Source organism: Aethalodelphis obliquidens, unplaced genomic scaffold (genome assembly GCF_003676395.1).
Source record: "Aethalodelphis obliquidens isolate GAN/ISIS:26980383/991018 unplaced genomic scaffold, ASM367639v1 scaffold9, whole genome shotgun sequence".
NCBI lineage: Eukaryota > Metazoa > Chordata > Mammalia > Artiodactyla > Delphinidae > Aethalodelphis > Aethalodelphis obliquidens.
In genome coordinates, this window is record NW_020837953.1 from 15525228 (window position 1) to 15540796 (window position 15569).

The following is a 15569-nucleotide window of genomic DNA, read 5'->3' on the forward strand; positions in this document are numbered from 1 at the left end:
TAGGACTTGGTGCTGTCACTGCCGGGGCTCTGATTTGATCCCTGGTCCGTGAGTTAAGATCCTGCAAGCCACACGGCAGGGCAAAAAAAAAAAAAAAAGAATTTCATTTCATTTTATATCTGAATAATATCCCATTGTATGTATATACCACATTTTTTTTATCCGTTCACCTGCTGATGGACATTTAGGTTGTTTCCTCCTTTTGATTATTGTAAATGATGCTGCTATGAACACCGATGTACAAGTAACTGAGTCCCTGCTTTCAGTTCTTTTGGGTATTTACCTATAAGTGAAACTGATGGGTCATATAGTAATTCTGTGTTTAGCTGTTTAAAGAAATTGTGGTAAAATACACATAACATAAAATTCACTATCTTAACCATTTTTAAGTGTACAGTTTTAAGTATATTCACATTGCTGTGCAACCAATCTTCAGAACTTTTTCATCTTGCAAAACTGAAACTCTGTACCTACTAAATAATCTTCCCTTCCCTCTCCCCGCAGCTCCTGGCAACAACCATTCTACTTTCTGTTTCTATGAGTTTGACTACTCTAGATACCCTATATAAATGAAATCATGTAGTTTTTGTCTTTTTGTGATTACCTTATTTCACTTAGTCTGTTTTACTTTTTAAGGAACCACCATACTATTTTATGTAGAGTTGTACCATTTTACATTCCCACCAGCAACGTACAACAGTTCTCATTTCTCCATATTCTTACTAACACTTGTTCGTTCTTTCTTTCTTTCTTTCTTTCTTTCTTTCTTTCTTTCTTTCTTTCTTTCTGATATTAGCAATTCTGGTGTGTATGGAGTGATATCTCACGTGGCTTTGATTTGCATTTCTCTAATGACTAGTGATGTTGAGCATCTTTGCATTGGCCTTTTGTGTATCTTCTTTGGAAAAATACCTATTCAAGTCTTTTGTCCTTTTTTTTTTTTGTGGTATGCGGGCCTCCCATCGCTGCGACCTTTCCCGTTGCGGAGCACAGGCTCTGGACGCGCAGGCCCAGCAGCCACGTCCCACGGGCCCAGCCGCTCCGCGGCACGCGGGATCCTCCCAGACCAGGGCACGAACCCGCACCCCCCGCATCGGCAGGCGGACTCCCAACCACTGCGCCACCAGGGAAGCCTTTTTTGTCCAGTTTTGAGTTCGATTTTATTTGTATGTAAGGGTCATATCCTTTATCAGATAAATGATTTGAAAATATTTTCTCTTATTCTGTGGGTTGTCTTTTTACACTCTTATAGTGTCCTTTGATGCACACAAGTTTTAAATTCTGATTATGTCTAGTTTACCTAGTTTTTCTTTTGTTGCCTATGCTTTTGGTGTCATGCCCCAAAATAACTTCCAAATCCAATATCATGATTTTCCCCAATGATTTCTTCTAAGAGTTTTATAGTTTAGCTCTTAAATTTATGTCTTTGATCTATTTAAGTTAATTTTTGTGTGTAGTGAAAGGAAAGGTCTAACTTCATTCATTCAATGGTGCTGAGTTTTCCCAGCACCATTTGTTGAAAAAAACTGTTCTTTCCCCATTGAATGGTCTTGGCACCCTGTTGAAAATCAGTTGATCATATGTGCCAGTGTTGATAACGCTTTTATTTTATTTTATTTAAAAACATTTATTTAGGGACTTCCCTGGTGGCACAGTGGTTAAGAATCCGCCTGCCAATTCAGGGGACACGGGTTTGATCCCTGGTCCGGGAAGATCCCACATGCCACAGAGCAACTAAGCTTGTGTGCCACAACTGCTGAGCCTGCGCTCTAGAGCCTGCGAGCCACAACTACTGAGCCCATGTGCCACAACTACTGAAGCCCACACACCTAGAGCCCATACTCTGCAACAAGAGAAGCCACTGCAATGAGAAGCCTGTGCACCACAACGAAGAGGAGCCCCCGCTCGCTGCAACCAAAGAAAAGCCCACGCACACAACAAAGACCCAACGCAGCCAAAAATAAAATAAATAAAAAATAAAATAAATAAAAAATAAAATAAATAAATTTATAAAAAAAAGAAAGTCATTGCCATACCCAAGGTCATCTAGGTTTTCTTCTGTGTTATCTTCTAGGAGTTTTACAGTTTTGCATTTTATGTTTAGGTCTGTGATCCATTTTGAGTTAATTTTTATGAAGGTGTAAAGTCTATGTCTAGATTCATTTTTTTGCATGTAAATCTCTAGTTCTTCCAGCCGCATTTCCTGAAAAGACTATTTTTGCTCTGTTTTATTGCCTTTGCTTCTTTGTCAAAGATCAATTGACTGTATTTATGTGGATTTCTGGGCTCTGTATTCTATTCCATTCATCTGTTTGTTTATTCTTTCATCAATACAACAAAGTCTTGATTACTGTAGCTTTATAATATGTTTTGAGGTCAAGTATTTGTTCTTCTTTATCACTGAGTTGGCTATTCTGGGTTTTTTGCCTCTCTATATACACTTTAGAATCAGTTTGTTGATATATACAAGATAACTTGCTGGGATTTTGGGATTGCATTGAGTCTATAGATTAAATTGGGAAAAACTGACATTTTGACAATATTGAGTCTTATCCATGAACATGGAATACCTCTCCATGTATGTAGTTCTTCTTTGTTATCTTTCATCAGAGTTTTGTAGTTTTCTTCATACAGATCTTGTACATATTTTGTTAGATTTACACCCAAATATTTTATTTTGGGGGTTGCTGATGTAAATAGTAATTTGTAATTTTAAATTCTACTTATTCATTGCCTGTATATAGGAATGTAATTGGGCTTTTTTGTACTAACCTTGTATCTTGCAACCTTACTATAATTGCTTATTAATTTCAGGAGGTTTTTTAAAAATTAATTAATTAATTAATTAATTTGGCTGCCTCAGGTCTTAGTTGTGGCATGTGGGATCTTCATTGTGGCATGTGGAATCTTTTGTTGCAGCATACACAGGCTTCTCTCTAGTTGTGGTGCTCAGGCTCCAGACGCGCAGGCTCAGTAGTTGTGGCTCACGGGCCTAGTTGCTCCACGGCATGTGGGATCTTCCCAGACCAGGGCTCAAACCCGTGTCCCCTGCATTGGCAGGCAGATTCTCAACCACTGCACCACCAGGGAATCCCCGGAAGGTGGATTCTTAACCACTGGACCACCAGGGAAGTCCCTGTATGCTCTCATCATTTCTAGTGTAATTTGGTTTGATTTTCTTTTTTTTTTTTTTTTAACATCTTTATTGGAGTATAATTGCTTTACAATGGTATGTTACTTTCTGCTTTATAACAAAGTGAATCAGCTATACATATACATATATCCCCATATCTCCTCCCTCTTGTCTCCCTCCCACCCTGATTTCCTTTTTAATCTAAGAATTATATAATATGAGATTTTAAAATTTCCACAGAGTAAGTTTTCTTTTGGTAATTGTTTGATATTTAATTTCTAATTTTAGTGCATCATGATCAGAGAAAATGGCTTATATGAAGTCTGCCTTTGGAGTATAATTTAGATTTTGTTTTGGTGTAATGCATGATCAGATTTTTTTGAATGCTGCAAATGTGTTTGAAACAAATATGAATTTCTGTTTGTTTGCATAAAGTTCTATATATCTCTGTTAGATTAAGCTTTTGTATTGTGTTATTCAGATGTTATATGGCCTTCTTTATTTTAGTCTAATCTATTTCTTTGAAAAAGTTCTATTAATAGTTCCTAATGTGTTTATAGATTTCTCCTTGTGTTTCTCTCAGCGTGTTATTTGTTTACAGGCCATTTTGTGAAGTAGATATTAATAGAAATTCATGATTATTATTGGATTGTATGCTATAGATAGATTGTATATTTTATAAATGCTGGTTTTTTATTTTTATCCCACCTTATGCTTTTAGCTTTGATTTCTACTTTATCTGATATCAATATTGTGTACCTTCTTCCTCACTGTATGCATTTGTCTGTTGTTTCGGTTATTATTTTCCCAGTATGTCTTTTTCCATCTCTATTTTTATTCTGTCTGTGATAGTACATTTTTAATGTTGTCCTGTGAAACAGTTTTATATTTAGTTTTTTTGATCCAAAATTAAATTTGCCCATAAAGAGAGAGATTGTAATCTGTTTACATTTATTGTGATTACTTCTGTCTTTATACTGAGTAAACTCTTAAATGGTAATTTAATGAGTATAGAATTTAGGACAGTAGTTATTTTCCTCAGCACTTTGAAATTACTCTTCCCCTTTTTCTTCTTCTTTTTGTAGTTCACCTCTATTTTTGCTGATAAGTTAATTCTTAGTCTGGTTGTTACCCTTTTTATTTTTCATTTATTTATGTATTTTTTTTAAAGACTATGGTTTCTTTTTTCTTTTTTTTTTTGGCTGCAGTTGGTCTTCATTACTGCACATGGGCTTTCTCTAGTTGCGGCGAGTGGGGCCTACTCTTCGTTGTGGTGCGTGGGCTTCTCATGGCAGTGGCTTCTCTTGTTGTGGAGCATGGGCACTAGGCACACAGGCCTCAGTAGTCGTGGCACATGGGCTCAGTCGTTGTGGCTCACAGGCTCTAGAGCACAGGCTCAGTAGTTGTGGCGCACGGGCTTAGTTGTTCCATGGCATGTGGGATCTTCCTGGACCAGGGATCGAACCTGTGTCCCCTGCATTGTCAGGCGGATTCTTAACCACTGTGCCACCAGGGAAGTCCCAGGGATTTTTTTTTTTTATCTCTTTTTATTTCTGTGCACTGCTGTATCCTCAGTGTCTAGAATTCTACTTGGCACATAGTACCCATTTTTCTACAAGGTTATTTTTCTTGTATCTTACTGATTTGTGGGACTCCTTTATATCTGTGCTATGAATTATAGATATTTTCTAAGATTGTAGTGCTTTTTAAGCTAGTTTTTAACAATTTTGCAATGTAGAAATAGTTCATTTTGTTTTTTTACTGTCTTGACTTCTGTTTCTTTTATTATTTAGAAAGGCTGTCTGCACTTCTTTGTTATAAATAACATAATTTTTTTCTAATCACTTTTATGGTATTACTACTTATGTTTAAATATTTGATCCATCTGGAATTTACTTTTTAAGATGTGTACTCAGTTCTACCAGCAACATTTAGTTTATATCAATCTTTAATATTTTTCTCACTGATTGGAAATGTCACCTTTATTCTATACTGAATTTTCCTAAGTATTTTGGTCTCTTTCTAGACTTTATTCTATTGCATTGAACTGTCTATTCATATACCAGCATTGCAGCTTTATTTTAATATCTGGTTAGTCTAGTTCTCCATCATTATTATTCCTTTTCAGAATTTTCTTGGCATTTCTTCCTTTTTTTTTTTTTTTTTGTGCAGTACACGGGCCTCTCACTGTTGTGGCCTCTCGCATTGCAGAGCGCAGGCTCCGGACGCGCAGGCTCAGCAGCCATGGCTCACGGGCCTAGCCGCTCCACTGCATGTGGGATCTTCCCGGACTGGGGTACAAACCCATGTCCCCTGCATCGGCAGGCGGACTCTCAACCACTGCGCCACCAGGGAAGCCCAACTTCCATTATATCTTATGTTTGTTGTTTGCATATGAGGACTATTAATTTTTACGTATTAATTTTTGGTGTATCTAGTATGCTGAGTTTTTTAATGTTTGCAGTAGATTCACTTTGATTTTCCAGACATACAGTCATATCTGTGAATGATGATAAATTTATTTCCCATTTTTATATCTCACTTATCTTTTTCTCAATAAATTGCATTGATCAATACTTCCTAAAATGTTAAATAATAGTGATATTTGACATCTTTGTGTTGTTCCTGACTTTAATGGGAATACTTGTAGTGTTTCCTAATTAAACATGATATGGTTTTGGGGCTGAAGTAGGTATCTCTTTTTCTATTGGATCTTCAAAATCTTAACAAAAAATCTCCTGTTTTGTGAATAACTATTTTTATGAAGTATGGATATGGAATTTTTACCGTATGTCTTTTCAAAGCCTGTAGTATGATTGTTAATTTTATGTGTCAACTTGACTGGGTCAGGGGGTGCCTAGATATATGGTCAAATTTTATTCTGGGTGTGTCTGTGAGAGAAAGTTTTGGATAAGATTATCATTTGATCAGTAGCCTGAGTAAAGCAGATTGCCCTCCCTAATGTGGGTTACCCTCATCCAGTCATTTGAAGGCCCATGTAGAACAGAAAGGCTGACCTTCCTATCATTAGAGGGAACTCCTCCCTGACTACTTTAGCTGGGATATCTGTATTTTCCTGCCTTCCTTTGGATTGGAACTGAAATATTGGCTCTTCTTGGGCCTTGAGCCTGCCAGCTTTTGGACTGGAACCTATACCATTGGCTCTCCTGGTTCTCAGGCCTTCAGACTCAGACTGAAATTACCAGTGGCTTTCCTGGGTCTCCAGCTTACTGACTGGAGCTCTTGAGACTTCTCAGTCTATAACTGTGTGAGCCAATTCCTTATAATAAATCTCTTTGTCTCTGTATATATCTTATTTGTTCTGTTTCTCTGAAGAACTCCGATACATATGGTGATACATGTATTTTTCTCTTTTGCTCCCTTAGTAAAGTGAATTATATTAGTAGGTTGCCTAATAGTGAGTTATCTTTGCATTCTTGGTGTATTATTCTCTAATGAGTTGCTAACTTCTTTTTTTTTCTTTAATTATTTTATTTATTTATTTTTGTCTGCGTTGGGTCTTTGCTGCTGTGCGTGGGCCCTCTCAAGCTGCAGCAAGCGGGGCCACTCCTCGCCGCGGTGCACGGGCCTCTCACTGCAGTGGCCTCTGCCGTTGCGGAGCAGTGGCTCCAGGTGCGTGGGCTTCAGCAGTTGTGGCACGTGGGCTCTAGCGCACAGGCTCAGTAGTTGTGGTGCACGGGCTTAGTTGCTCTGCAGCATGTGGGATCTTCCTGGACCAGGGATCGAACCTGTGTCCCCTGCATTGGCAGGTAGATTCTTAACCACTGCACCACCAGGGAAGCCCCAGTGTGTTTATTTTTATGGTTCATGATGAATTTAGCTCGTTTGCTCTCTTAGGAAATAATTAAGATTGATGAACTAGGGCAGTGGTTCTCAACTGGGGTCAGTTTTGCCCTCCTAAGAGATATTTTGCAATGTCTGGAGATATTTTTGGTTGTCACAACTGGGCAGGGGGTGCTACTGGCATCTAGTGGGTAGAGGCCAGTGATGCTATTAACATTCTACAATGCACAGGATAGCCCTCCACAACAAAGAATTGTCTGGCCCAAAATGTTAATAGTGCTGAGGTTATAAATCCCTGGTCTAAAAGCACTAAAAAGATGAAAGTATAACATCTGTTACTGAATTTAGGAAAAATATACTTTTAGAAACAAAACAGTTTGGATTTACATTTAAAACCATTTGTGAGCTTCAAAGAGTTTCCTTTGATTATTAATCTTTTTCACATTTTTAAAAACTATAAAACAGATTAGGGTAATTTCATTGTTTCTAGGAAAATGACTTAGAATATTTTGGTTGTTAGTGAAACCTATTTAGGGAAGAACTGAGGTATGTGTAAGAAGAGGTGACATGAGTGTTTATAAAGTAAGGGAAAAGAAAGTAAAACCAAATGGCACAATGGCCCTAATCTCTTACCTTCTGGTAAGTGGAAAATCTATTCAGCTTTACTGTAGCACTGGCTGACAACCTGTTCAGTGTTTTAAATTAAGAGTGCTTCTGGTAGGATACAGTAGAAAACTCTTAATTTCTTTTTTAAAAAAATTAATTAATTTCTTTATTTTTTTGGCTGTGTTGGGTCTTTGCTTCTACGCGCGGGCTTTCTTTTTGGTTGCGGCGAGCGGGGGCTCTTCTTTGTTGCAGTGTGTGGGCTCTCATTTTGGTGGCTTCTCTTGTGGAGCACGGGCTCTAGGTGTGCGGGCTTCAGTAGTTGTGGCACACGGGCTTCAGTAGTTGTGGCTCGTGGGCTCTAGAGCACAGACTCAGTAGCTGTGGCGCATGGGCTTTGTTGCTCCGTGGCGTGTTGGGATCTTCCCGGACCAGGGCTTGAACCCGTGTTCCCTGCATTGGCAGGCGGATTCTCAACCACTGCGCCACCAGGGAAGCCCTTAATTTCTTTTTTTTTTTTTTCCTTAATTTCTTTTTATACTAATCCTTGTTTTGTTTGGGAATATAATTGGAAGGAGAATTTCTAGGAAGATGACTTTTCCAGTCTCTTGAGATAACTGAAGTACCCCATGAGATACTAAAACACAGAATTATTTTAGTATGTATTGTGAAACCTATAGAACCTGGAATCCCATTCTAGAACAAAGTATCAATGTGATTTCTTTTCTTTTTAATAAGAGCTTTACTGAGAGATAATTCATATACCTTAAAATTCTCCTTTTTTAAATACATAATTCAATGGTTTTTAGTATATTTACAAGGTTGTACATCCCTCACCACTGTCTAATTTAAAAATGTTTTTATCATCCTAAACAGAAATCCTGTACTTATTAATAGTCACTGCCCATTCCTCCCTTCCCCCATCTCCAGGCAACCACTAGTATTCTACTTCATGTCTCTATAGACTTGCTTCTTCTGGACATTTCATATAAATGGAATCATACAATATGTGACCCTTATGACTGACTTCTTTTACTTAGCATAATGTTTTTAACATTGATCCATGTTACAGCATGTATCACTATTTCATTCCTTTTTATGGCCCAGTAATATTACAATGTATAGGTAATACCACATTTTGTTTATATAGTCATTTGTTGATAGACATTTGGATTGTTCCCATCTTTTGGTTATTGTGAATAGTGCAGCTATGAATATTTGTGTACAAGTATTTGTTTGAGTACTTGTTTTCAATTATTTTGAGTATATACCTAGAAGTGGGATTACTGGGTCATATAGTAATTCCATTTTACTTTTTGAGGTACTACCAGACTATTCTCCACTGTGGCTGTTTCATTTTACATTCTACCAGCAATGTATAAGGGTTCCAGTTTCTGTAAAACTCACCAACATTTGTTATTCTATCTCTTTATTATTTAAAATTTTTTTTATTATTATGACTACCCTAGTGCATGTGAAGTAGTATCTCGTGGGTTTTTTTTTTAGATAATAATTGATTTACAATATTATATTAGTTTCAGGTATACAACATAGTGATTCAAAAGTTTTATAGACTATACTCCATGTATAGTTATTATAAAAATTGACTATATTCTCTGTGCTGTACAATATATCCTTGTAACTTATTTTTTTTGTTTTTTTTTGTTTTGTTTTGTTTTTTTTGTGGTACGCGGGCCTCTCACTGTTGTGGCCTTTCCCGTTGTGGAGCACAGGCTCCGGACGCACAGGTTCAGCGGCCATGGCTCACAGGCCCAGCTGCTCCGCGGCATGTGGGATCCTCCCGGACCGGGGCACGAACCCGTGTCCCCTGCATCGGCAGGCAGACTCTCAACCACTGCGCCACCAGGGAAGCCCTTGTAACTTATTTTTATACATAGTAGGTTGTACCTCTTAATCTCCTACCCCTATATTGCCCTTTTCCCTTTCCCTTTCTCCATTGGTAACCACTAGTTTGTTCTCTGTATCTGTTTCTTTTTTGTTATATTCACTAGTTTTATTTTTTTTAGATTCCACATACAAGTGATAACACATAGTATTTGTCTTTTTCTGTCTGACTTATTTCACTAAGCGTGATATCCTCCAGGTTTATCCATGTTGTTGCAAATGGTAAATTTCATTGTTTTATATGGCTGAGTAGTAATCCATTGTATATGTATGTATACCACATCTTCTTTATCCATTTGTCTGTTGATGGACACTTAGGTTGCTTCCGTATCTTGGCTATTGTAAATAATGCTGCTATGAACATGGGAGTGCATGTATTCTTTCGAATTAGTGTTATCCTTTTCTTCGGATATATACCCAGGAGTGGAATTGCTGGATCTCATAGTAGTTCTATTTTTAGTTTTTTGAGGAACCTCCATGCTGTTTTCCACAGTGGCTGTACCAGTTTACATTCCCTTCAACAGTGTGCAAGTGTTCCCTTTTCTCCATTTCCTCGCCAACACTTGTTATTTGTGATCTTTTTGGTGACAGCCATTCTGACAAGTGTGAGGTGATATGTCTTTGTGGTTTTAATTTTCACTTCCCTGATCGTTAGTGATGTTAGTGATGCGCATCTTTTCATGTGCCCGTTAGCCACATTATGTCTTCTTTGGAAAAATGTCTATTCAGGTTTTCTGTCTATTTTTAAATCGGGTATTTGTTTTTTTGATGTTGAGTTGTATGAGCTGTTTACAAATGTTGTATATTAACCCCTTATCAGTCATGTCATCTGCAAATATTTTCTCATTCAGTAGATTGTCTTTTTTTTTTGGTTGCATTGGAGGTCTTGGTTGCTGTGTGCAGCCTTTCTGTAGTTGCGGCGAGCGGGGGCTACTCTTCATTGTGTGCAGGCTTCTCATTGCAGTGGCTTCTCTTTGTTGTGGAACACGGGCTCTAAGCATGCGGGCTTCAGCAGTTGCGGCACGTGGGCTCAGTAGTTGTGGCTCGTGGACTCTAGAGCGCAGGCCCAGTAGTTGTGGCACATGGGCCCAGTTGCTCCATGGCATGTGGTATCTTCCTGGCGCAGGGCTCGAACCCATGTCCCTTTTATTGGCAGGTGGATTCTTAACCACTGTACCACCAGGGAAATCCCTTCCCTGTTTATCTATTTTATATATAGTAGTTTGTATCTGCTAATCCCAGACTCGTAATTTATCCCTCCCCCACTAAGTGAAGTGACTTACTTCACTTAGTATGATAATCTATGGGTTCATCCATGTTGCTGCAAATGGCATAATTTTATTCCTTTTTATGGCTGAATAGTATTCCATTGTGTTTGTTTGTGTGTGTGTGTGTGTGTACATATATATATCGCATCTTCTTTATGCATTCATCTGTTGATGGACATTTAGGTTGCTTCCATGTCTTGGCTATTGTAAAATGGTGCTACTATGAACATTGGGGTGCATGTATCTTTTCAAATTAGAGTTTTTTCCTTATATATACTCAGGAGTGGGACTGCAGGATCATATGGCAACTCTATTTTTGTTTTTTTAAGGAACCCCCATACTGTTTTCCTTAGTGGCTGTAACAATTTACATTCCCACCCACAATGTAGGAGGGTTCTCTTTTCTCCACGCTCTCTCCAGCATTTGTTATTTGTAGACTTTTGGATGATGGCCATTCTGACTGGTGTGAGTTGATATCTCATTGTAGTTTTGATTTGCATTGGGCTCCATAGTTGTGTCTCACGGGCTCTAGAGCGCAGGCTCAGTAGTTTTGGTGCACGGGCTCAGTTGCTCCGTGGCATGTGAGATCTTCCCGGACCAGAGCTTGAACCCGTGTCCCCTGCATTGGCAGGCAGATTCTTAACCACTGTGCCACCAAGAAAGTCTGCCCTTTTTTTTTTTTTGCGGTATTTGGGCCTCTCACTGTTGTGGCCTCTTCCGTTGCGGAGCACAGGCTCCGGACGCGCAGGCTCAGCGGCCATGGCTCATGGGCCCAGCCGCTCTGCGGCATGTGGGATCTTCCTGGACCGGGGCACGAACCCGTGTCCCCTGCATCGGCAGGCGGACTCTGGGCCTGTCACCGCTGCGGCCTCTCCCATCGCGGAGCACAGGCTCCGGACGCGCAGGCCCAGCGGCCATGGCTCACGGTCCCAGCCGCTCCGCAGCACGCGGGATCCTCCCGGACCGGGGCACGAACCCGTGTCCCCCGCATTGGCAGGCGGACTCTCAACCACTGTACCACCAGAGAAGCCCCCCTGCCCATTTTTAAGTTGGGTTGTTTTTGTTGAGTCGTAGGAGTTCTTTATGTAGTGTCCTTTAATGCAGAAAAGTTATTAATTTTGTTGAGATTCAATTTTTAGTTTTCCTTTTGTTGCCTGTGCTTTTGATGTCATATCCACGAAATTGTTGCCAAATTCAATGTCATGAAGATTTTCCCTAATGTTTTTTTCTAAGAATTCTGTAGTTTTAGCTCTTAAGTTTTGGTGCTTTTTTAAATGGAATTGTCTTCTTTTCTTTTCTTTTCTTTCTCTTTCTTTCTTCCTTCCTCCCTCCCTCCCTCCCTTCCTTCCTTCCTGGGTCTTAAAAAAAGGAATATTTTATTAAAACAAAAGTGACTACAATGAAAGGGATTTTAAAAAGAAAACTAAGAAAGTGGTGTTTTGCTTGGGAGGATTCTTATACTCATGCAATGAGGACTCTTTCTTTAACTTCAACAGTGGAAGTGTTGGAAGGATGCAGTGGCTGAGATCAAACTAAGAATGCCAATGTCAGGCCAAAGCCAGTTGGTGTCTTCCAAAGTGACAGAAGGGGATACTATAGGGAAAAACACAGGAAGAGCTGAAATCTTTTTGCCTCCTCTAGAAGAGAACTTTATGTGCTGTAAGGAGAATGCTCTAGCTACCCTGCGTTCTAAGGATAGGACTTTGTTTCTAGCAGTTTTTAAAAAATATTTATTTATTTATTTGGCTGTGCCAGGTCTTAGCTGCGGCACGTGGGATCTTCATTGCCACATGCGGGATCTTTAGTTGTGGCATATAGGCTCTTTTAGTTGCAGCATGCGGGCTCTTAGTTGTGGCATGTGGGATCTAGTTCCCTGTTCAGGGATCGAACACAGGCCCCCAGCATTGGGAGTGTGGAGTCTTAACCACTGGACCACCAGGGAAGTCCCTCTAGCAGTTTTGTTGTCGGGGGAATTGTCTTCTTAATTTCATTTTCAGATTGCTTATTGCTAGTGTAGAATACAATTGATTTTTATGTATTTATCTTATATCCTGTAACCTGGCTGAACTCTTCTATTAGTTCTAATAGTTTTTGTAGTGTGGATTTTTTTTTTTTTTAGAGTTTTCTATATACAAGATCATGTTGCCTGATCAATATGAATCTTGATTGCATAGGTGATCTCTTGAGAATCAATCCCCAAACATACATTCCTTTAGAAGATTAATTGAATTTCTTTGGAATCAGCTTTTCTTGTTAACTAATACAGTTAAAATGTGTCTTCTCATATAACAAGAGGTATGGCTTCTTGTTTTTAAGCCCACCATATCAAATACTTTGTCAGTTTGGAACCAGATTATATTCTAAAGGCGTTGTTGGTAATGATGTCAGTCTTGAGAGAGTGGTACTCATAGTACTGATTTGATCATCCCCCCCAAAGCCTTGTTTGTCTTACTACTCTTGGGGAGATTTTCTCCTGTCCCATATCTGGACCCTTGCAGTCTGAGTTAAATGCCTATATTCTGTGTCTTCACAGAAACCTATGTTACCTTATCATATTCTTTTGACATCATCTGTTTAAAGTGTCTTGTCATCCCACTTAGCTTTAAGCTCCATGAGAACAGGGACCATGTCCTATTTACCTTCATTTCTCCAGGATATAGCACTGTGCCTAGAATAGAGTAGGCATTCATTCATCCATCTATCCATCCATTCATTCCTTCAATGTATTGTGGTCTTTCTAAATACCAGGCACTGTGAAAAGTGCTGAGACACAGTGATGATTAAAACTTGTTAATCCTGACCTTGTGGAAATTATAATCTAATGGTAAGCAGTTACATTAAGTAATTACAAGGGAAATTGCCACATAAAGGGAAGCATAGTATATTATTTATTGTTGCATAACAAGTTTACCACCAATGCGGTGGTTTAAAAGAACACATATTATTATATCTGTTTCTGTAGTTCAAGAGTCCAGGTATGACTTAGCTGGGTGCCCTGCTTCAGAGTCTTACAAAGCTGCAATCAAGGTGTCAGCTGGGGCGGCCGTTTTACATGAGGCTCAAGTGGGGAACGATCTGCTGTTAAGCCTGCGTGGTTGTTGGCAGCATTCAATTCCTGGCATGCTGCTGAATTGAGGGCTTCTGGTCCTTGCTATGTTTCCTTCTCCATATGGCAGCTTGATTCTTCAAAGCCAGCAAACAAGAGAGTCTCCGAGCAAGATGTGGGTTAGTCTTATGTAACATCATTATATTTAGGTTGCAGTTAATTCTTCTTTAATGTTTTAATTTACATTAAAGTCACTTTTCCCATATTGAATTCGTGTGGAATAAGTCACTGATCCTGCCAAGGGTCAGGGGGACAGAATCACATAATGGCATGACACCAGGAGGCGGAGATTATAGCGTCCAATCTGTCACCACACACAGATTGCAGTGGGGCTACAAAAAAGCCATACGCTTAATTTGAAGAGGGATGATGGTTTTCTTGAACAAGTGAAGTTTAAGTTGAGACCTGAAGGGTGAGTAGGAACTAGCCAAGTGAAGAAATAGGTTGGAGATGAGCATTTCTAGGAGAAGGAACAGTCTATTCATAGGCCAGTGAATGGAGTCTGAGGTGCAGTTGAGGATTTGAGAGAAGTCTAGAATGGCTAGAGCAGAAGGTCAGTGGGACATTGGTAAGAGATGTAAGCAGAGGTTTATTGTTGAGGACCTCATCATCTATAGAGGTCCTAAAAGGTAATGATTTTGGACTTTATCTTAAGAAACTTGCTTTTATTCAAGGGTGTAATATGTTCTGATGTGCATTATAAAAAATTACTGGCTGCAAATATCAAATGAATTGGAGAGGGTAAGAATAGATTCAGTTTGGCAATGGTCCAGGTGAAAGATGTAATGTGTAACTTGTGGTGGAAGTGTTGTGTGGTAGCAATGGAGGTGGAGAAGAATGAAATGATTTGAAATACTAGACATGCTTTTTAATTTACCAATTTAAGTATACTTGTAAAAAAAATGGAGAGATATTTAGAAGGTATTATCTGTAGCATTTGGTGAATGATTGGATGTGATGGTGAGAGGAAAGAGGAATCAAAGATGATTTCAAGGGACTTCCCTGGTGGCGCAGTGGTTAAGAATCCTCCTGCCAATGCAGGGGACTCGTGTTTGAACCCTGGTCTGGGAAGGTCCCACATGCCGCAGAGCAACTAAGCCCGTGCACCACAACTACTGAGCCCGCATGCCACAACTACTGAAGCCATCGCACCTAGAGCCTGTGCTCCACAACAAGGGAAGCCACCTCAATGAGAAGCCTGCACACTGCAACGAAGGGTAGCCCCCGCTCTCCGCAACTAGAGAAAGCCTGTGCACAGCAACGAAGAACCAATGCAGCCAGAAATAAATTAAATAAATTTTAAGAAAAAAGAGATGATTTCAAGTATGAGCCCTGAAGGAGGAGCACATTTGATGATTTTAAATTTGGATTGGTGTGAGGTGCTTATGAGACCTATATGTGGAAATGATCCATACGCAGTTTCTTTCTTTCTTTTTCTTTTTCTTTCTTTTTTTTTTTTTTGCAGTACGCGGGCCTCTTACTGTTGTGGCCTCTCCCGTTGTGGAGCACAGGCTCCGGATGCGCAGGCTCAGCGGCCATAGCTCACGGGCCTAGCCGCTCTGCGGCATGTGGGATCTTCCTGGACCGGGGCACGAACCCGTGTCCCCTGCATCGGCAGGCGGACTCTCAACCACTGCGCCACCAGGGGAGCCCTGCTTTTTTTTTTTTTAATATTTATTTATTTGGCTGCATCGGGTCTTAGTTGCGGCATGTGGGATCTTTGTTGCAGCATGCTGCGCCTTTCGTTGCA

At 39.6% G+C, this 15569-nt stretch overlaps 1 protein-coding gene across 4 annotated transcripts in view; it reads left to right on the forward strand.

Annotated features, from left to right (window-relative positions):
• Positions 1 to 15569, forward strand: part of TESK2 (testis associated actin remodelling kinase 2) — a 129142-nt gene that overhangs the window by 29528 nt on the left and 84045 nt on the right. The window lies entirely within an intron of this gene.